This window comes from Uloborus diversus, chromosome 8, assembly GCF_026930045.1.
Source record: "Uloborus diversus isolate 005 chromosome 8, Udiv.v.3.1, whole genome shotgun sequence".
NCBI lineage: Eukaryota > Metazoa > Arthropoda > Arachnida > Araneae > Uloboridae > Uloborus > Uloborus diversus.
In genome coordinates, this window is record NC_072738.1 from 34,375,509 (window position 1) to 34,400,674 (window position 25,166).

A 25,166-nucleotide genomic window follows, 5' to 3' on the forward strand; every position below is an offset into this window, starting at 1 on the left:
AAAAAAAAAATTCTATCTAACCTGCGTTTTCGAAACTAATTAAAAGTTCTAGAAGGTGAAGCAAGCCCGGCAAGCTCAGTCGGTAGAACACGAGACTCTTTATCTCGGGGTCGTGGGATCGAGCCCCACGTTGGGCGAACGCATATTTTAATTCAAAAGGGAAAAATATTTTTCTTCTATTAACATATCAGATTTCTTTGGAGAAAAAGTACTATTGAACGGCGAAAATCATTATTTGTATGAGCAAGAAAAAAATTTTCTTAATGAAGCTTTGTGATCAAATTTATTCAAAAATTGCATCGCTTTTACCAAGCCCGGCTAGCTTAGTCGGTAGAGCACGCGACTCTTAATCTCGGGGTCGTGGTTCAAGCCCCACGTTGGACGGGAGCAATTTTTAAATTAAAATTCGAAACGGTTTCCTCTTCTAAATGTGTATGCTTTCTTAGCAAAATAGGGTGACATTGATGGGTGAGAATCATTTTTTGAATCAGTGAGAAAAAAAAAATTGTATCTAAGCTGCGTTTACGAAACTAATAAAAAATTCTAGAGGGTTATGCAAGCGCTGCTAGATCAGTCGGTAGAGCACGAGACTCTTAATCTTCGGGTCGTGGGTTCGAGCCCCATGTTGGGCAGACGCATTTTTTATTTCAGAGACTCGAAAAATATTTTCCTTCTATAAACCTGTCATATTTCCTAGCAGAAAAGGAGCAATTGAACGGCGAGAATCATTATTTGTATCAGCAAGAAAAAGAATTTCTTAATAAAGCTTTGTTGTCAAATTTATTTAAAAATTCCATCTCGTTTACCAATCCCGGCTAGCTCAGTCGGTAGAGCACGAGACTCTTAAACACGGGGTCGTGGGTTCGAGCCCCACGTTGGGCGAACGCATGTTTTAATTCAAAACGGCAAACTGTTTTCCTTCTATTAACATATTAGATTTTTTAGCAGAAAAAGTACAATTGAACGGCGAAAATCATTATTTGTATCATTATTTGTAAAAAGAATTTCTTAACAAAGCTTTGTTGTCAAATTTATTTTAAAAATTGCATCTCGTTTACTAAGCCCGGCTAGCTCAGTCGGTAGAGCACGCGACTCTTAATCTCGGGGTCGTGGGTTCGAGCCCCAGGTTGGGCGGAAGAATATTGTCATTCAAAAGCGCGACACATAGTTTCCTTCTATACAACCGTCACATTTCCTAGCAGAAAAGGGATGTTGAACGGTGAGAAGCATTATTTGTATGCGTAAGAAACATATTTCTTAACAAAGCTTTGTTGTCAAATTTATTTAAAAAATCCATCTCGTTTACCAATCCGGGAGAGCTCAGTGGGTAGAGCGCGAGACACTTAATTTCGGGGTCGTGGGTTAGAGTGTCATGTTGGGCGGACGCATTTTTTTAATTCAAAAGTGCAAAATGTTTTCCTTCTATAAACATGTCAGATTTCTTAGCAGAAAAAAAAATATTGAACTACGAGAATCATTATTTGTATCAGCAAGAAAAAGAAATTCCTAGTAAAGCTTTGTTGTCAAATATTTTTAAAAATTGCATCTCGTTTACCAATTCGGACTAACTCAGTCGGTAGAGCACGAGACAATTGATTTCGAAGTCGTGAGTTAGAGTCAAACTTTGGGCGAAATATTTTTTAAAGAAAAAGTGCAAAATGTTGTCCTTGTAAAAACTTGTCAGATTTCTTGGAAAAAAGGAAATATTGCATGGTGAGGATTATTGCTTGTATCAGTAAGAAAATGTTTTCCCAATAAAGCTCTGTTTACGAAACTGCCCGGCTAGATCAGTCGGTAAAGCACGAGACTTTTATTCCCGGGGTCGTGGGTTCGAGCCCCACGTTGGGCGGACGCATGTTTTAATTCAAAACGGCAAACTGTTTTCCTTATTATCTGATTAACATATCAGATTTTTTAGCAGAAAAAGTACAATTGAACGGCGAAAATCATTATTTGTATCAGCAAGAAAAAGAATTTCTTAATAAAGCTTTGTTGTCAAATTTATTTAAAAATTGCATCTCGTTTCCCAAGCCCGGCTAGCTCAGTCGGTAGAGCACGAGACTCTTAATCTCGGGGTCGTGGGTTCGAGCCCCACGTTGGGCGGAAGAATATTGTCATTCAAAAGCGCGAAAAATAGTTTTCTTCTATAAACCCGTCACATTTTCTAGCAGAAAAGGGATATTGAACGGTGAGAAGCATTATTTGTATGAGTAAGAAACATTTTTCCTAACAAAGCTGTGTTGTCAAATTTATTTAAAAAATCCATCTCGTTTACCATTCCCGGCGAGCTCAGTCGGTAGAGCACGAGACTCTTATTCTCGGGGTCGTGCTGTCGAGCCCCACGTTGGGCGTACGCATGTTTTAATTCAAAAGCGCAAAATGTTTTTCTTCTTTAAACATGTAAGATTTTTTTTCAAAAAAAGGAAATGTTGAGCGGCGACAATATATCACGTCCGCCAAGAAAGCCAAACGTCAGCAGCCAACAAAAGCAAATCCACCGCCAAGAAAGACGAAAGAAAAAACGCGACTAAGGAACAGTTTACACGACAGAACAAGTTGGAGTTTTCTGGGTTTTTCACCCCTCTGTATCTCAGCCTCATGAAGACCCGCGGAGTTGATCTTTGGTATGCTCAATCTCTAGTGGCCCCTGACGACATAAACCGAAATACAATCCCCAGGACCATCAGGGGGAGGAGGAATTCAAGTTAGAAAATCGCTGTTCAAAAACGTTTTCGCTTTCTTTGACAGGGCTACAGCCCAGACGAAAAAACGAATCAAGAGAAATTTCGCACACACATTCCTTGTGCCCTACTGATGTGCCTTTTTTGCCATTTGACTCCCCTCCCCCTCCCTCCTCGTTTTTACTCCCCAAATCACGGGACGCGGGAGCGTCCCGCTTCGCCAAGGAAACCAAACGTCAGCAGCCAACAGAAGCAAATCCATCGCCAAAGACGAAAGAAAATAAAAGCGACCAAGAACAAGTTTACACGACAGAACGAGTTGGGGTTTTTTGGGATTTTCACCCCTCTGTATCTCAGCCCCATGAAGACCCCCTGATTTTTGGTACACTCAATCTCTAGTTGCCCCTGACGCCGTAAACCAAAATACAATCCCCTGGACCATCAGGGGGAGGAGGTATTGAAGTTATAAAATCGCTGTTAAAAAAAGTTTTCGCTTTCTTTGACAGGGCTACAGCCCAGACGAAAAAAGGAATCAAGCTGAAATTTCGCACACACATTCCTTGTGCCATACTAATGTGCCTTTTGTGTTATTTGACCCCCCTCCCCCTCCCCCCCCCCCTCATTTTTACCCCACAAATCGTACCTTCCCGGGGTTCTGCACCAGCCCCCTTGGGGGCTATGGCAATGATTTTTTGCATACATATTCTTTGGGAGGCATTGAGGACATATACAAAAATTCGAACCCCAGGGACATCATGGGCCGGAGTAATTAAAGTTTGAAAATCACTAATTTCCCCCAAATTCATATGTACTTACTCTCAGCTTATAGGGTTTGTTAATCTCTTACTACAATTGCAAGGCTAGAACAGATCTAAGATCTAACGATTATTCAAAACTTGTCTATGGAAATGAAATTTAATCAAGACTAATAAAACAGATCCTACAGTCCATCCTAGACGTTAAATCGCGGATATCACAAATTTGCCACAGCGACTGCGCATGAACGCAGACTTAGCTCATTGGGCTTTCTGTTTTAAGATTCTATGTAGTTTGTTTATAGTATTTAAGCAGAGAAACATTAAAGAATAAGATTAAAATACAGTCCCCGCCCCCAACCCCAATTTCGCCGATACGAAATTTCTTTTCTTCCTGTTTTTCAGTTTTGATATATTTAAGGGGGAAGAAATTTTAAATGTCGGCGAAGGCGGGGTTAAACCATGAAAATATTTTTCGTAACATATTATATGTAACTCTACGTATATGTATGAGACCGAAGAATAGCACTTATTTATTGGTTTGCTTATTTTCTAAATTAATGCATTTTTCACAAACATAACACATTATGAATTGAAATATATGATATATGTTTGTGAATATCCGTGTTTTGCAGTAATTTGTTAACAGACAAAATTTTTGCAATTAATTTAAGCAAGACTTTTGAAATGAGCTAAGTCCATGCGCATACGCAGTCGCGGTGGCAAATTTGTGATATCCGCGATTTGACGTAGAGTACAGTAGCATACATCTTCTGATTCATTCAAATTTAAAATATTTAGACTTGTTTTTTTTTTTTTTTTTTTTTTTTTTTTCTTGGTCGTAACATACGTTATATACTTTTATACGTAACATACGTATAAAAGTCGCATGTTTCTTCACATGGCCTCATTATAGATGATGATAAAAAAATTCCACTAGGAAATGAATTTTATGTTTGCTTCAGAGAATCATTGATTCAAAATTTTTAATCGAAGGTAATTTTCAATTTAAAAGTGGAAAATGTTTCCCTTCTATAAACTTGTCAGATAAAAGCAGAACAAAGCAAATATTGTATGGTGAAAATAGTTTTTAATATCAATAACGATCACGATCTGTTGAGATGTACTTTTGTTGATGGTGGTTCGGATAGTGTTTCAATCAGCTTCTTTATTTTGTTACTTTTTCAATGCCTTGACTCCAAATGTAGAGCACAACTCGTTAGTGAGGAGTTGTTTATTACACGCTTTGTATAACCGTTTCTTCTGGGGCACTCTGACGTTGTGGAGTCAAATACGACGCTTTTGCTCTTGCTGGAAGTTGTTTTAGTGTATCCATAGACAGTACAAATGTCATCGAATCTTTTCGATTCTCCAATAAAATTTAACATGAACACAATCCATTAAGCTCACCGACAAACACATTGTTAAATACGCTACAACTACGGATTAATTTTTCCAGGCTTTCCATTAGTTTTATCAGAGCCTGTTCATTACACAAGTATGTTCTCAAAAAACAAAAATTTACTAATTTACAAAAACCTCGAAGTTTCTTACAGTGTATGTAAAAAATACTTTGGAACCATTTGATTTTTCAGATCTCTTGAGAACATAAGCGAGCACTTTTGTCGTAGAAAACTTTACCTGCTAAATGAAAAAAATAGAAGCATTTTGATTAATGTTTCCAGGTGTATCCCTCTATTTTCCATTCTTTCTGTTTGAATGATTTTTTAAATAAGTATAGTCATTCGATAATATTGCACCAAAAGTGTAAAAGTAGCCCCTTTTAATTATAGGTTGCCCGCTGCAGCTTTGCTTTTGCCGTGACGAACCTGGACAGTTTCGTATTCTTGTGCAAAAAGAGTGAGTGCACTCCCATTTTCATTTAACTTTCTTTGTTTCTTTGCTGGTTTCTCTTCAAATAACTGATTCTTATTGCAATATCGTCGTTGCTATTAAAATTGCTTTATCTAAAATTAATAAAAGTTGTTGTATGTGACTATCTATCTATCTATGTCATCGCTACTCCTAATCCCACAGAAAATTGAGCATCTAACTAGGTATCAATAGCTTCGTAATTTTCCTGGCTACATGTTTAACTAGGTGTTGTAATTGTGTGACTTTAATTAGCGGAGATATTAATTAAAAACATTTTTTTTTTTTTTTTTTTTGACTCTGCCCGTCAAGGCGTTCGCATTTTCCCCATTGGGAAAGCGGAAGAGACTCGTAAAAAGGAAGGTCACGCAGAAAGAGACGAATGTTTTTCGAGAGGCATATAATGAAGTGTGTGTTTTGATGCGCAAAGAAAATTTATAATTTAAATTGCTTGCTTATAAGTAAAGCGCGTTTTTAATGCGAAAAATTCTTTTTAAAGGAATGTAATTTACGTCCCAAAAAGTCGATTAAATTCTTTCACTGGTTAAAACTTTCCCAGCGGGCAAGTACGGGGCGAAGCCCCAAAACCTCTGCGGTACTTCCAGGAAATAAGTGAAATGGGGTGCTGCATGTGGGCGAGGTCGATGATGCGCAGCAGACTGCGGCAAAATGGTGGCGAAGACCCCAAGGTGCACCCCGTAGGTGGTGGACACCAACCCGCCGCAGGTGGACTGCACGTGCCGCCGAAGGCGGCTAGTAATAATAATAAAATTTGATAGGTAACTTTCAACTCCAAAAACTAAATATGCCGAAAATTCATATTAGTGAAAGGTATAGACCAGAAGAGGGAACGCTTGCGTTGCCTACATAAGGCTGTCGAATATCGAGCTCTTTTTTTTTACATAACCAGCGTCTTTTCCTAATACGATAACTTAAATAAACACATGTTCGAGTCTTTTTTATCACTCCTTGGAGTTTCTTTTAAAACTAGAAAATCGTCCTTCAAGGTATGACGAGTGAAAATTGCTTCTACATTTGAACGAAACCATTGCCTCTTTGGTGATATTTCAATGATTGAAATTGTAACCCTAACTCCAGTGAATTAACCCTAAACTCCAGTATGTAGCGTTTATTGTTGACCTTTTTCTCGTTTCTTCATTCCCCAGAAATGAAAAGTCTTACCAGTAAAACAGTTAAGTTGCCGGATCGAGTTCAGCCTTGTCACAATTAAGCTTTCCCTGCATGCTAAGCATTACCAAAATATATTATCAAATTATCATGCCGTGGCGCGAGTTTCTATGTTGAAATTCGCGCGTTACTCGATGATCAGCTATTATATATGTGAGGGTAGGTCTCTCGTATGGCCTTGAGAAGTGTTTTGTCTCATTTCTTCAAAAATCAAATTTTCCAAATATTTATTTTTTTGCTTTTATTTTTTTCTTTGCGGTTGTAAAAGAACTACTTAACTTACAGACTTGAGCTTAAATGAAAGATAATGAAATTTACTTCAACAGCATATCGTGGTTTTGTTTCTTGTAAAGCAAAAATTTTTGTCGCTATTTAGCCCGAAATGTGATCAAGATTTTTTTCTTTTTTTTTCCATTTTTCGTTAAAAAAAAAGTGACAATAGGTGTTGAAAAGGAAAAACCAAAAAAGGTCCGAAATTTTCGCAGTTTTTCGCCAACTACGCAGCGAGCACAGGGTTTTGATAACTACAAACTTAGAATTACACTACTCTAACTCATATAAAAACGAAACATTTATATCATATTAACACACAACATATTTAAAAATCAGACTACACCGCGCTTAGCAATTTCAGTCCTTTTTTATGTGGATTATGACTATACTATAACATGACGTTTAGAAGTTATTTTGGTAGTTTTTATACACTGCTCGACATTGAAAGTGCAATACCAACAAAGAGTGGTCTGAAAGGGATGAAACTTGGCAAAAAGACAGACAGCAAAGTAAAATTAGTGATCTTTATTTTGAACCGATATTCAGATTACAAACGAGAACGGCGTCGACTCAATAGGATGTAGGGTGCCATTCATAATTACGTAAGGATGATTTTGGCAATTTTTTAACCCCCCTCCCCCCATCCCCATGTAAGGGTTTGCAAGATAAGATTTTCAACCCTCCATTCCCCCCCCCCCCCCCCGCCCTCTCATGCTCTTACGTAAGATTCCATTTCGGTTTTCAAAAGTAACGAATCTTACATGACGGTAATCATTGTTAAATTCACTATTATTAAATTGAACCTTTTTGAGTAAAGAAATACTTCCTGTTATACTTTGTGGTGTATGAGGAAATCTGAACAGCTCTTGAATAAAAATAAAAAATAATGCATAAAATCGTAAAAAACTGACCAATTTTCGTGAAAATTACAAAAAGAAAAATAATTAATTTGAATTTTGACATCTGGAATTCAAATTAGGTTTTTCACAATCACGAATGTGTGTGTGCGAATGTAGGCGTGTGTGTTTGTGTCTGTGTGCAGGTATGAGTGTGTGGGTAGTTGTGTGTATGAGTGTTTGTGGTAGGAAGGGGAATGTGTATGTGGTGTGTAGGCATATGTGTTTGTGTCTGTGTGCAAGCATGAGTGTGTGGGTAGTTGTGTGTATGTGTGTGTGTATGTGTAGGTGTCTGTATGTATGCGCGTGTGAGTAGGTGTATGCATGTGTGTGTATGTGTTTGTTTGTACGTGCGTGTATGTATGCGTGTAAGTGTAGGATATGGATGCAACATGGAGACGGTTTTCGCTATAGGAGCAGCATCGTGAGGAGCCGGTCGACGGTGATGCTACAGAGGGTACTGGAGGGAAAATAAAATGATAGCACATCAAAACAGTCAAATGAAAGCAATAAGCAATCGTGATTGCTCAATAAAAAAAAAATATTTCCTAGAATCTAGACTGAATGTTTATTTCTTTGTGTATGATGCGATACTAATTAAAAATAAAGCATGCCATACAAAGTGCGATTCTTTTATTTCTTTTACGCTTGTTCATTCTTTGTAAAGCAAATAAAAAAACTGCTTAATCCTAATATTTTGTTTTACCTTCCAGACACAAATGAAATATGATCACTGTCAAACCACTTGACCGCTTGATTTCCAGTACAAAATATCGACTTGGAAAATATTACGTAAGAAAGGGTTTGACCCCCCCCCCCCATCAAAGTAAGGGTACGTAGAGAGTTTTCCGACCCCCCTCCCTCCGGGACCCTTACGTAATTAATGAATGGCCCCTAGGACCACCGGGAAGGGCGATGCACGAAGAAACACGTCTAGGGTACAGAGTCAATAAAACTGCGGATGTTGTACTGAGGGATGGCTCTATATTCCCTGACAACCATTTGCCAAAGTTCGTCTTTTGAACGAGGAAGGGACATTTGCAAACTGCGTCCAATCACATCCCACACTTGTTCGATTGGTGACATAAGTAGAGAACGGTGGCTACGGAAGCATCTGAACACCTTGTAGGGCATGTTGGGAGGTGCTAGCACTGTGTGGTCGGGCGTTATCCTTCTGAATAATTGAATTGGGCACCCCATGAAGGGGCACATTCTGAACGTATCGCTCGGTTCTTATAGTGCCCTGAGTGTGAACTAGAGGGAACGTGGTGTCATATGCAATAGCGCCCCAAACCATGATGCCGCACTGTCGAGCGGTCAACAGGAGTTCCTAGTCGTGTCGAGGGAGCTCCACAGTTGTCGGATTAGACCTGTTTCCACGTCGACGCCACACTCGTTGCGGCGACTATCACTGGAAAAACAGAAGCGTGACTCATCTGAGAACATGACGGTCCGCCATTCTGTCATCCAAGTCGCTCTAGCACGGCACTATTCCACTATTGCCATCTATGCTGTTGGGCCAATGGTAATCTTCTTAACGGACGTTGTGAGTGCAAGCCACTTGCAACCAATTGACGCGATATGGTTTTGGTGGGAACATCCACAGTGTCTTGCACATGCATCAGAATGGAAGGACACGTGGTCTGCGAGGCTGTCACTGCCTTAGACCATTGAGAGATAGACAAGCCATTCTATTGAGCCGCTATTGTAGGCGTTGATGTAGGAGTAAAGGCGACAACTTTTATGACCAGGGGGGAAAGATCAAATAATTTCACCGCCGTGTACCACGTGACTGAGAACTTTGAAATTTCAGTGTTTACTTCCTCTGTCGCTATTCTACAAGAGCGCAACTTTTAGAACCATTTTTAAATCGGCATAACTCAACAACTTACTGTAGAAATTGAAAAAAAAAAACACTTATTCCTGAATCAGTAAACTATGCGCTTGTGGATGACAGAAGAAAAATGTGCCAAAACATTTCAGGCGGAAGATAAAAAATTAAAATCGACGATTATTCAAGTCCCTACGAGATTTAGTGCAGTTCTGACGAAACGTCTTCCATGGAAGGACGCAGTCACGTGGTCTCCCCTCACTTTGCCCCGCTAAGACTCCTGCGTCAACAACCACACCCACTTGCCGTATCTATGTGTTACTGATCTAAGGCCACTGCTTCTCAGTGGATGCGTCGCTCCACGCGTGCTGACGTCACTCTAGCTACACCCCCCCCCCCCCAACTTGGCACATTTTCTTGCTCCTTGTCCCGACCATCTTCGCCACAGCCGATGCACCGCGGATGCATCCTGTTGGTATTCCGCTGCGATTTGACGTAACGACCATTCTGCTCTTTCCAGTCCAATCGCCATGCCTCTCGTAAAATCGCCTGGAATTGTTTTCGTTGACGACGACCTAGCAGTCTCTCCTATTACTCGTGACCTCCGAAACAAAAACAGAATTTCGTTGATGGTTCATCTGTCAGAAATAACGGCATGACTATCGCCCATTCTACACAAGTTCCTTCTTTTATATCTTACTTCAGGTGCGTTGGAGAGCTGCGCATTTCACATCATTTGCAAAGCTCAGTGAGGCAATGGTGGCCTGATCGGTAAGGCATTGGACTTGGGGCCGAACGGTCTCGGGTTCGATCTTCGCTGGTCAAAGATCCACCGTCGTCATTAATGGTGACTGGGCGACGTTAAATATGCTCGTGGTCACATTGTCCTCCAAGTGAAAGGATACCTCTAAGGGTGCCAGACCAGAAAGTTATTCGGTTCCTGGCCTGGTTCTAAATTCTCGAACTATCCATAGGTGGCATCACCATCTATTGTGTTGTCTTCTGAAGGTAAGGCGCTTGGCATGCAGTTCTTCATTGTTTGAGGGCCTGAGGTCCCTGTGATAGTTGATAGTTGAAAACTCAAAGAAGTGCGTCTGCTCTGAAATTTGCATAAATTTCTGACCCCGCCTTCTTGGTGCTGTATTTTCAATTTCGAACAGTGTAATTTAGAATTTTTATTCTTTTTTTTTATGTTTTAAAAACAGAATAAAGCATAAAATCCAATTTTGTCATTCCTGTATTAAAGAGTGGAGAAGGGTCATTGGTGCTAGACAAAAGTTTTTATTTACCAGTGAGCGGGCGCAACGAGCTAAGATCTCGTCATGATCTTTATGGGATTGCTTCAGCCGTTCCAGGAGTTGACGAACAGGAGGCGGAGCCCGCTAGTTAAATATTAAGTCTTGAGGACATCATCTCGCATCAGTAAAACGAATTCTCCTCAAAAAGCTGCGTTTGGAAAAATTATTAAGAATTGCAGATTGTAAAGCAAGTTCAGAGCACGAGATTCTTAATCTCGTGGTCGTGGGTTCGAGCCCCACATTGAGAAAGCAATACCTTTCATTACTAGAGTCCAATGTACGCGCCTTCCGTTGCTCCAACCACGTCTAAACGGAAACGGTACAAAAGCTCATCCCATGTCCACAAACGGTACACACATTGAGCTCTAGTACTGAAAACTACTGCTTTATCTTTACTAATAATAAAATTGGATGTTGTTATATGTGGATGTCTGTTACGCGCAAAGCATCTAAACCGTTCAACCTATTTTCATGAAATTAGGCACAGAATTAGTTCGTAGCATAGGGATGAGCACCTCGAAGCGATTTTTCGAAAATTCGATTTTGTTCTTTTTTTATTCCAATTTTTAAGATTATTTCACCGAGCAAATTATCATACCGTGGACGAGTAAATTACCAAATTATCATAAAGTGGAACCGTAACATGGGCGAGCCAATGAACATAGTAAATTGGCGAGAAGTTCATCATCCATTATTTGTAAATATACAGGCGAACCAGATGACCTTTTAATTTTCTACTACGGGCAAAGCCGTGCGGGTACCGCTAGTATTTAATAAAGTGATTAAAGAGCTCATATGACCTTTGTTTTTCTTACTGTAACGATACAGAGATTACTAATAGGATTACACTTTCCCCCTCCCCCCCCCCCTTTTTTTTACAATGCTAAAATTTTTGTATTATAGCGCAAACCGCATATTCATACGACAATTTGTTGCTTTTCTATGAATTTTTAAAATGTGTCAAGGATTTTTCGGACACCCTGTATTTTGTAAATAGTATAGTTCAATGAAATTGGTTTAGATGGTATTTTATTAGGTATTTATTCAATCTACTTAGCGTCTTTTAAGTAGTGTACAAAAGTTATTACTGTTGAAAAAGATTAAAAATCAATGAATACGTAAACAAAGATAAACTGGTGAACTACGGTCAATCTGTGTCGTGTTAAATTGCAACTGCCAATAACGTAAATGAAATGAACTTCATTCGAGTTAAATGATAAAATGTGATAAATTTATGTCAAAAAGCGTAAAACTACGATAACTCGTGGCGGTTTGACAACGGAAGAGAAGTCTGACACTGGTTACGGCTTCTTATTTTGGTCTGCAATGTTCTACTTAATATATTTTTCTATTTATCGTCTGCGTTTTGTGTTTCTTTTTTGTAATGGCAAAAGCAAAGCAAATGATACAGAACAGTTTTAGTTTGTGATTAAAAGGTGAATGGGGATCTCCGTGGCTTTGTGGAAGAAGCTTCGTCTACTTAGCCGGAGGTCGTGGGTTCGATTCCCGCCGGTGTCCTGGGTGTGATTTCCTTCTCTTGCGCTTTAAGTCTTTCCTGTGTGTGTCCGGAGGCAAGACGCTTGGCACGCAGTCCTTTATGTTTGTGAAGCTGTTTACCTTCTAAATAAATAAATAAAGGTGAATGTTGTTTATTTCTCGCCCTTCGTTTGCGGAGAATATTATTTATATTATACGCAATTAAATGTCTTCTTTTATTTAAATACGTATTGGATTTATATTTACTGAAGCCTAGAATTAGACGCGCTACCCTTAGAAATATCGGATGATATTTTTACTGAATAAAGTTCAAGTTTTTGCAACAGACATCAGATTTTATTTCGACTGTCTCAACACCCGTATCAATTTCCACCAACAAGCTATAAATTTCCCAATTTACCCTGCTACCTGTAACCGTAATCACGTCTCGGCCCTCTCCTATAGCCAATCACATGAGTCACACCCCGCTTCGCCCTGACTCATGCGTTATTGGGTTACTTGTCAGAATAATAGGGACCTAATGACTTTTTCCCCCACGTACACTCGATACCGATGGGGAAGCAAAGTGGGCATTGGTCAACTGGTTAATGAATTTGCCCTCTGGAGGCTTGTGAGGGATCAGTCAGGAACGAGAGGGATCCTATATAATTATTGCATGGGAAGGAGGAAACACTTGGAAAAATGGAACTTATATTATTTATGTACAATAGCACGTCAAAAATCCACATGTCAGAAATCCGAAGCGTCTAAAATTTGAACCCTCAAAAACTTCAATGCAAAAAATCCGAACGCCAAAAGTCCGAACTGTCAAAAATCCGAACGCGCATTTCAAAGCTTTCTCAGACAAAAATCAATGGTTCTTCTTTTTTTTTTAATGTGTTTAAGTTTGTTTTTCCTAACAGAAATTAATTCAACTTTATTTGTGTTAAGTCGGTATATTTTCCAGAAGTTCATTCAATTTTCTTTCTTTAATTTCTGTATTATAGTTCCTCACGGAGTAAGTATTAGCATAGCTAATATTTTCATCCTTCATGTTCAGTAAGCGATGAGAGTAAGGCCTTCTACACATAAAGGGAATTATTAAATCAACTTTTCAAAGAAGTTGCCTGTTATCTAGTTGTCTGTCGCAATTCGCTGTGTTCACGCGAGGAAACGTACTTGAATCAACTTTTCCTCTTATATGCCGAATTTATTCTAGCAGCTGCTCTACAACACTGTTAAAACTGAACGGAGTTGACTCAACTAGTTGACTCGTGTGCAGAGTGAACGCTTGGCAATGTCCCGATGAGTTGAACCAACTAAAACTCAACCAACTTGATTCAACTCATCAGGATGAGAATGGTAGCGGCACATGTGCCTGACGAGCTGACTGTTGTGTGAAGGATGCCGGACGATTCCTTCCCTTTTCTACCTGGTTACAAATTCTGTTTAACTCCTGTTCGAAAGTTGGTTCAACTTAGTTGCCTCGTGTGAAGGAGGCATTAATTTTTGTTAAATTTTAGTTAACTAGATAATTGCGTATTACAGCGATTTTTACTGTATTGTATGTTTAATCATGGCCCAACTTAATTTCCGCTTACGCTTATGGGCTTTGACAATTTTTGACTTTTCTATGTTAAACCGATGCAGCTCATGCATGCACCAATCAATGTCAATGTTTCAAAGCTTGTTTATTTCTGATTGGAAGCCGCCGGGTTTGACCGCAAGAGGCGCCACAGGAAATCTCTGCATCCACCAATCAATGGCAAATTAATGGAAACGGGGGTGCCCTCTAGCGCCCTCTTTGTTGACATGGATTTCAGCGATTGCCACTTCATACATATCGTCGTCTCAAAGCAACAGTAAGATATCTTAGTGTTATTCCTGGTATTATATGTCTTACTGTTGCTCTGAGGCGACGATATTGTATAATACTTCATTTGATAAAACGACATTCTATTTTCCTAAACGGTATTTTCTTGGTTATTTTCGAAAATCCGAGAAATTTGAAAATTCGAACTATAGTCGGACCATTGATGAGATTTAAAGGCAAACCGGTTTAGAGGTGGAAATGGGCGTATCTATTAGTTTTCAGGGAATCTAATTTTTGCAGATGCGTGTTAGTCTTTAAATTAAGCAGAGTCACATTAAAATGACTAGGAACGTGCATGAAATTTTTATTTCCGCCCCCCACCCCTTATTAAGACAGACTCGTCTTAGCTGGACGTTTTGCCAATTTCTTATCATTCGTGGGCAGACTGTACCTATGGTCCTAATTAGTTCGTTCTACAACATATATATTCAGTTGATTTTTGAATGATTGTGGGTAAAAATACGCTTAAATGCATACAACATTACCCCAGTGATGTAAACCCCAGTGATGTAAACAAAAAATGGTACCGACAAATACAAATTTCTAGCTTAGTGATTAGAAATTATACTGCAATCATGATGTTCATTTATATGCTACTATTTAAATTGTTGAATTTTGCATTAGCCGCTAAAATATCCTTTTTGTGCTGAATTGGAGTTTTTTCGTTTACAATCCGTTGTTTAAAGCCCCGAAGTTGAATATTAATTGCCTCATATTTAATCAGAGGTACTCAATATGGGCTGAAAATAATAAGACACAGAATAAAGTAAGAAATAACAACGTCAAAAATCACAAATTGCAGAGTACTGCGCAGACATGTGTTTTGGCGTTACACGGAACACCTTTTTCAATGCAAAACGTAATGAGCTTATGGATGAAAAGACATCCGACAAAAGCAGAAGTTAAACGCACAATAGTTTAACTTATTTAAAATATTTCTTATTTACTATTATTATTCCTCCACCAACTTGAAGAATACAACAGTTATGACACATGTTGGTAACAAAAACAGCAGACAAAAACTGCTTCAGAATTTTCAGGAATGAGTTTAATAATATTTTTTTACTCAAGGCTATGCAACATGCAGGAACTCATTCTAGAAATAGATCCTAAATTATTTAGAATTATTAACTGCAAAAACTGGTGCAAAAAATCTGCACTTGAAAGACTGCAAGAAAGTTCTCACAAGAGAACGAGTTAAGATAGTAGTTCTATGTAGTTCCTCGTAGAAATTTGGGAAAGCAGCGTTGTCTAAAGATATCTTCCCTTAAAAGATATCCGGAAATAAACTGAATTTAGCTCAGCATAGAGAATAGCCGGTTTAAGCTATTGTGCCATTCAACTGAATTGGACAAACTAACCAAACCGCAGTTCAATTTTCACGCGATGGATTAGTTGAATCTCAAAAACACGAGCATACAGTTTTCGCAACTAATACGCTATCCCCTCCCCTCACACAAACTAATACGTCTTACCGAAACTCAAGAAGAGTTATTGAATTACCTCCCCTTCCCCTCCCAAACACACACCAGTTACTTCAAAGTCACCCTGCTTGGGACTGTCAAAATAACAATTCTTTTTTGAAGAAAAATATAAGCCTCACAAACTGACAGAAAATTTTACCACAATGCTGCTGGACACGTATACATTGTGCTAACACGCCAACCGGCGGAGAACTCGGGATGCTAACAAGTGCTTCCTCCTCATATTTCCCGACAAAAGACGCTCTCTCTCCCGAGAGCAAATAAAAGATCCATTTCAGGAGGAGGATTCGGGATATATACAAGGACCCCTTTCAACGCCGAGAATTCTTTCAATTCCAGGGACATTCTTCTCCCGCCTTCGACCCCATTGTGACGAATTCGAAATCACGGGCGGTGTTGACAGAAGTGTCCGAGCGGGAGAGTCCGGCACGTGAGAAACATTCCAATGTCCGGTGGCAACGGGGATTAATGGAACACTTATAGCGACACTGCGTGTTCCATTCGTGGATGGTATCGTGGCAATGAAGCCTTTCAGGGTGAAGAAGTCGGGGTCGTTTCGAGTGCCTCACAAGCAGGAAATGCCCGAATTTATTCCAGGGTTTTCTTTTTTGGTTCAAGCAGGAACGATCTGGAGAAATGGCATAAGTATAAAGAAGTCAGGACGATCGCTTTCAGAAATTATACAAAAATCCGATTTTGTTAGAAATCAGGATATGTTTTTCAAAACATCAGCTCAGTGGAGCCACGGATATCTTGAAATCGAAATAAAAACAAGATATAAAATTTCGAAACATCAGTATCCAACATAAAATAAATATGAAGACATGCACAATTTAAGATTTAACTTTAAAATAATAAGAATAGCTGCCATTCATTTTTAATGAATCCAAAAGAAAAGAAATTGGTGCTACAGAACACCCTCCACAGAACGAGAGCTCTCCCCAAAAATTCTCTCGAATTAACCCCCACCCCTCCCCAAATAAAAAATCAATGGCAGTCCCCTCGCGGACACCCTTGACTCTTTATGGTAAGCCAACATCTGCATACATTCTTCAAAAATCTTTGTAATAAGAACTGAAGTTTATGTTACTAATCTATAAGTTTTTATTCAGAAATACTAATTTATTTCGCTAGGTTAAAGTATTTATTTTGAAAGTTCTGATTCGTTTTAGCAGTTTCAAAGTACATTTTTAGACGTATAAATTTGTTTTAAGACTTTTTTTGAAATATGGTTTAGATTAGGAGTTTCAAACTATATTAGTTATTTGAAAGCTTCAATTTCTTTGAGTAGCTTCAAAAAAAAAAAAGTTTTAGAAACTTCAGCTTGTATTGGTAATTTTAAAACATTTCACTAAAAAAATTTATTTCACTCTGCTCATTATTTCTTTTTAAAGTATGATAGTTTATTTTAATAGCTACGAAGTAATTATTTCAGTGTTTGAAGTATTTAACCTAAAAGTTCTAATATCGTTAAATGGTTTCAAAGTAAAGTTATTCGGGATTCCCTATTTTTAAAATTCTTATTGAAGTCATTTGTTAAAGTAGTACTTTCAGTTCATTTTAATACTTTCTTTTTAGTGTTTCAAGTATACAGTATACAAATATTCAAACATGACGTACAGTAGATAAATTGTATTATCAATGAAAATATGATTGATGTTTTTGTAAACCAACATTTCATCTTTAACCTTCAGGACCGCCGAGAGCAAAGGTGGGCCCCTTGTCAATTCGATCGTCGAGCCCTCCTTCACAACTAAAACTTGCCAAATTTATGCCAGTCCGATTCCGAACCGGGCCCCCTCAACGAACGGGCCCCTAGTTTCCGACTAGTTAGACATGGCCTCTCGTCGGCCTGTTACCCTTAAACTGAGAACTTAAATTTCTCTACTTTCAAAATTTCCAGAAGGTAAAATATACCAACCAGTCAAAAGATTCAATAACAGTCGAATATTTTTATCCTGATATGTTTCTTCAAAACTTTCACAATAGACAAAAGCAAATTTCGTGGAAAAGTAATTCCAGTCGTCACAAGATTTACATAAATTTGAACATGTTTATTCAAAGATATTTATTCACGAAATTCTAGTAAAACACAGAGCATTTAATTGGAAATACATCCAACACTCTCCTAAATTTTTCAGAGTAAAATTTCATATGATCAAACTCAGTTGCATGACATAACAGTGAAACCCCGATTTTTCGTCCCTCGAATATACGTTTTCCCGCATTATACGTTTTGTCTTCAAGTTCCTGTTTTTGTGCATACTAATAATGATAATTTAACTCGAATAAAAAGTTTGTTGTTTATGAATTCCCCACATTTTACGTTTTCCCCGGAAGGAAAAAAATTAAAAAGAAATGTTCTAAAATTAGCAATATGTTTCCTTTTGTGCTTTTTTTTAAAGCTAATTCACACTGTTTAAAGTAAATGTATAAAAACAAAAATGTTACTGCTCTATACGGTAATATTACGGACTCACTAAACCCCCAGATTTGCAACTAAATGTGTTAAAATGCTCTAAAATGGTAGGTATAATAAAGTTATTTTCTTAAAGTATAGATATTATACCTTTTAAAAGAATCATCTTTATTACCCATAGTTTCTTTTTTTTTTTTTTTTTCTTTTCTTTTCTGTGCATTTCTCGCATTTTACGTTTATTTTAAACCAGTCCCTTAAAAAACGTAAAATCTGGGCTTCACTGTATTTTACCTAACCAATGCATGTATGTATGATATGATATGTTAGATGACTGATATCTCCTTGTTAACCATCCCTCACTAACCGTTAACCCCTTCCAGCATGTGACTGCCACCCCGTCGGAGCTTCGGGCAGGACTTGCAACCAGACGACAGGTCAGTGCCCTTGTAAGGATGGAGTCACCGGCATCACTTGCAACAGGTGTGCTAAGGGCTATCAACAGAGCCGATCGCCCATCGCTCCTTGCATCAGTAGGTTCCTATTTTGTCATACATTAACCTATATCGTCAACGAAAAAGACGTAATATAGATTACTAACAAATATACCCAGCGTTGCCTGGGTCAGTAATAACATTGAGAAACAATTTATAATTTCCTTTATTTATTTTTAGCTGTGTCCCGCGGTTTCACCCGCGTTAATAAGACAACAATACATTTTAAAACTATTTTTAGTACATTTCACTATGATACATATATGATACATATATAGTACAAAATTACACACCCTTATCCACATCGATGTTTTCCGTTCTATAAGAAAATCGAGGGAAAAAATCAATTAAAAATAGTTAAACCCTTGATTTATAAACTAATTCATTTTAACATGAGCCGGGGAATAAATGCGGAAAATCCACCCGCCCGCAGCCGGGTTCCAACCCGAGACGCTAGGGTTGCTGGTCCAGCGCTTTATCGACTAAGCTATTCGGGCAACAAAAGTTTGAGCTATTAATGCAACAAAAAATGGGTTATGATTATTATTGATTTAATTTCAATTTAATACTGCTCCACTCCTATTAGTCATAGCGTGATGTTATTATAGCCTACCTCAATAAATGGACTATTCAACACATAAAAGAATTTATCAATTCGAACCAGTAGTTCCTGAAATTAGCGCGTTCAAACAAACAAACTCTTCAGTTTTATATTATTAGTATAGATTAATCTTGAGGATTACTCAAAGTGCATGTGCTATATTCGCGTAAAACATGAAAACTAAAATTATCCTATTTTCCGCTGATTATTTTCAATTATGTATACGTACATGGCTATTATAACAAGATGCATGACCTTGAAAGAGTTTACTTTTGTTTGGTTGAAAAAGTGAGGTTTTCTTATACTAGTACAAGGCTAATAACAATTGCAGTATGTTATTTACGTACCGCCTTTCCTCACTCCGATTCAACTACGGAATCGGAAACTTCGGAAAACTTTTAGGGAAAACTTCGGAGTTCGGGTTATCATTTCCGTATTATACAAATCCGTCAATCATTTTGCAAGTTTTATAGATGCGGTTAGTTTAACAGCCGTAAGTTTGACTGGAAATCTTCAAATTTCATGGTTGCACACATCTAATTCAATCGAATGTATTTGCTAAAGCAATAATAACTTGCATTTTAAAACAATATTCCGCCAGTATTTCATGAATACTGAATTTTTAAGTTCAAGTTTTATACACTCTAAAACTATCTTAGCAGTATCTTATTGAATTTCTTATGCATATTTTATTTCCTGTTATAAAATATAAAATGTTTCAATAATTTCTGCATTATTTTTTCAGAAATTCCAAGAATGGCAGACGTACCCAAACGAGTGTCTGGAAGACAAGGTATTATTTATTTTTGATTTCCTCTTGTCAAACTAGAAGGTTGGACAGATAGTGAGTTTGGCAGGTTGTGAACTTTTTACATTTTCGAGGGGGATCAAGTCCTGATTTGAAACTTTACCTAATAAAGATAGCTAAAAAACTTGACATGCAGTGGTTTAAATTTATTTGGTACATGTACACCATAAAAAAAAAATTGAGTTTTTCCGCTTCGCAAGCTATTGCGGATTATCATGAACTTAAGAAGGATCGTTTAGTTAATGAATTCAATTGACGTCATCAAAGTTATTCTTTATATTTCACACTAATTTTAATCAACTTCTTGACCGCAGTGCGTGTGAACTAGTTGTTAGGTATATGTAATCCGGGGAAAATCCTGAATATTATTGATTTAACCACAAGGAAGAAGTAAATCAGTTACATCTTTTATTTACTAAAGTGATTTCTCAATTCCATTACACTAAACAAAATGTTACAAAAAAGTTTCAAAGTTCCAGGTTGTTTATCATGTTATTAATGACCTTATGGATGACTCACAATGAATAAAAGGTCTATGCTTTCTATTTACCGAAATGATTTCCCAATTCCAGTCAATTTTTAACCAGTCAATAATTAACTTTGAAGTTCCAAATGTTATTAGTGACCTTACTGATAACTTATATTGAAAACTGTGATGATCTAAACCTTTTATTTACCAAAGAGAAATCACAATTCGATTAAATTTAAAAATTTATATATTCTTACAATAATGTTTGATTGCAGCTCCAAAGTCACAATTATTTTCCATGTTATTGATGACCTTACTGATGAGTTATAATGAAAATTGTGCTGATCTAAACTTTCTATTTACCGAAGGGACTTCTCAATTTCATTACATTAAAACAACAAAAGACAAGACAAGAAAGTCTGGTGTGAACATCAAAGTTTCGTATTACAATATTTTCCAGGATATTAATCACCTGGTTCAGACTAAACTTTTAGTTAAGATCTAAATTTTAGTTGAAAGGTCTTTTCTGTAACTAAAAGTTTTAGGATAAAGTTTTAGGCCAATTTTCATAAATAATAATGATCTGATCGATCTGATGATTCATAATAAATCATCAGATCGATGATTTATTATGAAAATTGTGATGGCCTAAAACTTTCAGTTACCGAAGAGACCTTTTAATTCCTTTAAACTAAAATAAAAAGTAATAGTGTTAAAAGAAAGTTTGATTGAGATTTCAAAACCGCAAACTAATTTCCATGTTATTAATGTCCTTACTGATGACTCACAGTGGAAATTATTCAGGGCTCAAATCTTTTAGTTACCGAAGTACCTACTCTATTCCACAAAACTAAGAAATCATGGCTGCAAAACCATCTGGTTGGGACTTCGAAGTCTCATATTATTTTCCATATACTGATAATTTACAGCGAAAATTGTGTGAATGACCTAAAAACTTTTTATTAACCGAAATAACTTCTAAATTACGTAAAATTAAAAACATAGCAAAGAAAAAAGTTTAGTTGAGATTTCAAAATCTCAACTTATTTTTCCTTGTTATTAATGACCTTACTGATGACTGAAAATGAAAATTGTGATGTAGAGTGATTGATTGTCACATAAACTGAAAATTCAAACTATTAAGACATACTTTTGAAAGGCCTAAAACCTCACCAGCCCTGCTTTATACAAGTGATCTCTTTCTTCTTAACTAGCACTTTCCCCTTTTGCTTAGTTCATTTCGTAAGCATTATTTTATAGCTATTTCTTCGAGATGTAGTTAGCTTTTATGACATAACCGAAGATTGTTTGTCTTGCAGATAAATGTGGCGTCTGTCCGTCGGCCAAGAAGAAGGTCAATCTCAATAAATTTTGCAAGCGAGACTTTGGTAAGTCGTTAAGCCTTTTCTTCCTCAAATGAAATGTGGAACGGTTTTGTTTTCTAGACCACTGCATCATTTCTTCGATTAATCTTTTACTGCACTCATAAAAGTGTCTCACCCCTTCCGTTTTTTCCCCAGATTTTCTTTTGATGTAGTCATTCGGGGTAATTTTGAACAACAATTTCCCTATTTTAAACTACACCACTCATAGTTTAATTATTTAGTTGTATTTGTCGGTATAAAACGGAAGAAACACCCCTTAACTAATGTGTAGTTATTAAAAAATTAAGAGCTCATACTTATCAAATCCATTTAAAATGAATTATCAGCTTGATTTAAAGCTGTCGTGACATTAATGGTCACTTTGCGCTACGTGAAAAATGGGATACAAAGTAAAGTAATCCATTTGCACTGGTGTGGTAATATTATGCATCTATTTGCACTTTATTCGAAGAATTTTAAACTTTGGCTGTTAATTTTAATATACAGTCGAGCCTCCATATTTCGAACTTCCACATATCGAAATTTTCTATACATCGAAATCCCAGCAAATTTTTATGTTCATTACATAGAAAAATTCTTTCTATATATCGAAAAAATCTCTATATATCGATTTTTTTTCGAGATAATTCGTAGATTTTTTTCTTCTCTTTAGACTGTTTGTCTCATGAAAAATTAAGATTAGGGGAGAAAATTATGTTCACTAAAGGTTGCTACGAAACTCATAAGGAATCTGGGGTTGAGGGGGTGTGTAGAAAGGTCGTTGTTTCGTTCTAGAATTCTTAAATTCACTCAAGTTTATTTCAAATATCTTAGTTGTAACCTGTAACATTGTAAAATCAGTTTCAAGTCATCCCTTTTGTCTGTTGATTATCGTTCCTAGTCGTTTTAGCTGCAGTAAAAATCATTCAAATTAAGTAGATAATTGTTTTACTTTTCTCTCGATTTGTCAAAACGAAAATCCCCTAATGTTTCGGATCAAGTTGAATTGCCGAAGAATGAAGATGTATGAAGGAGCAAAAATGTAATTTCTGTTATTTTTTAATTATTAACTTTCATTTCATCCGATGATCGTATAAATTAGAAATTAGGTTTCATACACGAAAATTAGCTTTAATTTTAATGTTTTAGGAGATTTTTAGGATAAAATAAGATCGTTTCTATATATCGAAATTTCTATATATGGATTTTTTTTCCGGCAATTTGCTACTTCGATATATGGAGGTCCGATTGATAGAGGAACCAGTATGCATCATAATATCAAAGATCAGCTTTCTGAAACATTTTCGTGTATTTAAAAAACAATAATTTGGACGTGTTGCGGGTGTGACCGTAAAAAATAATGACTTCTACGTGTTGCAGGCGTGACCGTACAGTCAAATCATTATTTTTTACGGTCAACCCGCAACACGTTCAAATCATTATTTTTTAAGTATAAAAAGACGTTTCAGAAAGCTGATACTTGATATTATGATACATACTGGTTCCTAATATGTATTCGAATATAGAGTAAGTCGGGGTATCACGCTCCGCCTGGTAAAACACCCCAGTAAGTGTATTTCACGATTTCAGAAGCAGAGGGCACCTGTGTCGACTTTTTCAACAGCATTTGTGTATGAACAAGTTTTGCGCTTACACTACAGCCATTTTCAGCAAATTTTTAGCAGTTATTACAGCTTTACAGCAAATTAAAAGGCAAGAGTGACATTTCTTAAATGCAGTTCAAAACCTGTTGCATTTTTATTTTCCTGCATTTTTATTCTGCAAGAATAAAATTGATTTTGATTTTTCTTTTCGTAGCTCATATTATGATTAGCATTGCTTTGCATAAATTTGGTTAATTTTAAATACTTTTTGCTTATTACAACAAGTTAGGTGGTGTTACCTCAAGTGGGGCAGTTAACCTGATGGAGTGGGGCGAATTGTCTGACTGTTAAAGTAATATGCCCCAAATCTGCATTTTTTTCACTTATTTATTTATTTAGTTAGTTTTATTTTATTTTTTACTTTTTATTTTTTTACTTATTCATTTATTTAGTTAGTCATCTTTACTAATAATAAAGCAGTAAGTCTCTCTGTCCGGAGGATGTCTGTAGGATGTCTGTAGGATGTCTGTAGGATGTCCGTAGGATGTCTGTGACGCGCATAGCGCTTAAACCGTTCGGCCGATTTTCATGAAATTTGGCAAAGTTAGTATGTAGCATGGGGGTGTGCACCTCGAAGCGATTTTTCGAAAATTCGATGTGGTTCTTTTTTTATTCAAATTTTAAGAAAAAAAAACTATCATAAATTACGAAATTATCATAACGTGGAATCGTAACATGGGCACAAGCCAATTGGCGAGATACGAAATTATCATAACGTGGAACTGTAACGTCGGTACAAGCCAATTGGCGAGAAAATTCACCATACATCATTTGTAAATATACAAGCGAACCAAAAGACCTTTAATTTTTCTATTACGGGCGAAGCCGTGCGGGTGCCACTAGTATTTTATAATTTTATTTTTTATTTATTTATTTATTTTTTGCAATAAAACAATTTAATTTATTGCTTTTGGTCGTGATAAATTTTACACAGCATCTAGGCCTAGGTGAGGCGGGAGGTTATTAGCTTTTATTTTTCATTAACCTTTTTTTTTAAGTTTCTGCTTAGGTGGGACGAGATACCCCGACTTACTTAATAACATTTAAAAGTCAAAGTCTAAAGTTCTGGAAATTAATTGCAAATGGATATGCGTAAAAATGTCTCATTTGTGAAAATGGATTGAGTATTTAATAAAAATAGTGTAACTTTAAAGCAGCAAATACCCCCCTCCCCCATTTTAAATGTTTAAAAACTTTCCCTTAGTACATCACAGCATCACAAGATTTTTATCACTTATAGTATTGCATAGAATATAGTCGCGCCCGTTTATAGCGAAATCGAATTGACCATGTAAACATTCCGTGATAATCCCGTAATTTCGTTGTAAAATCTTTAATACGCAGTAAAACATTTCGGGGAATTGAAGTTATTATCCTTCATACCAAACGTTCGCTATATATGGCTTCGATTTTAACTGGCACGACTATATTACATTGTAGCACTAGTTTCAACAACTTCAAAAATACAGTGGACGCCACTTATTTGAATCATGTTTGTCTTATACAGTCTTGATTCAATAACGCGACTGATTCAATAAACCAAAAATGTGTAAATATTTTTCAAACTTAAAATTATACATAACTTTGAAATAACTTGATTAAATATGCAGTGAAACAAGATGAAATGTCTTTAAAAGTATGCTTTTCACTCAAAATATTCATTCCTTGATTATTTAAAGAAATGTATCGTATAAAGATTGAATTTTAAACTTCAAATTTTGTT

At 36.7% G+C, this 25,166-nt stretch overlaps 2 non-coding genes across 2 annotated transcripts; both read left to right on the forward strand.

The window, feature by feature from the left end:
- The first annotated feature begins 1,776 nt into the window (after positions 1–1,776).
- Trnak-uuu (transfer RNA lysine (anticodon UUU)) lies at positions 1,777–1,849 on the forward strand. Its single transcript has one exon. It is a non-coding gene; the product is annotated as a tRNA-Lys (tRNA).
- A 181-nt stretch (positions 1,850–2,030) lies between these two features.
- Trnak-cuu (transfer RNA lysine (anticodon CUU)) lies at positions 2,031–2,103 on the forward strand. The gene has a single exon. It is a non-coding gene; the product is annotated as a tRNA-Lys (tRNA).
- The last annotated feature ends 23,063 nt before the right edge of the window (positions 2,104–25,166 follow it).